Genomic DNA, 879 nt, shown 5'->3' on the forward strand with positions numbered 1-879 from the left:
CATGAAATCGAACACAAGCAAGCAAACAGAAATCGAGCAAACAGAAATCCAACAAACATGAAATCGAACAAACTCATGAAATCGATATGGAACCTGAAGTCGATATGTCAATGGAGAAGAAGAGAGCGTCGACTGTCATGGAGAAGAAGAGAGCAATCGGGCCGATTAGGGTTCTTTGGAGGAGAAGAGGGCGACGATGTAGATGAATATTCACAAAATCAACAATCGATTTGAAGCAAGCAGATGGTACCCAACAACAATCGGCCGATCGTTGAGGAAGAAGATACGCTGGGTTTCAGGTCCAAGGGTAATCGGGTCTTTTTTTGGGCTTAATGGGGACAAGTGTTGTTTTTGATCTGTGCGAATAAGCCCCTTTTTGTGCGAATAAGCCCAAAGTAAACACATCATTTTGGCTGTGCGAATAAGCCCGTTTATCCGGTAAGCTCATTAAACCACAAGTAAACAGCCCCTTAATCATTCTGATCACTTTATCATTCTGCACCAAACCACTTAATCATTCAACGCCAAACCAAACAATTAACAAAAAAAGTGTGCCTCTTAAGTGTTTATCAATTATACTCATTATTTTTCTATTTTTTATTTGATAATATTTTAATGTTAGAGATTTATTGTTAATGATCGTATCATATAAGTATTGATATGGTAAGATTCATCTTCCTCACTAGTGGGATAAGATTTTCGTTCTTTGGTATACCTCTTAATAGTTAAGATTCTTTGTTCATAAAATATTCATCGGTTAAGATAAGTGACACCCAATAAGCCTTACCTGACAGTAAACAGCCCAGTAAGCGTTTAATCACGTGGGTTGTGACACATTCGTTTAAATCTCATATTATGTGCGTCTAAATCTAGATGCTG

The sequence above is a fragment of the Cynara cardunculus genome (genome assembly GCF_001531365.2).
Source record: "Cynara cardunculus var. scolymus isolate 2C chromosome LG 9, CcrdV1, whole genome shotgun sequence".
NCBI lineage: Eukaryota > Viridiplantae > Streptophyta > Magnoliopsida > Asterales > Asteraceae > Cynara > Cynara cardunculus.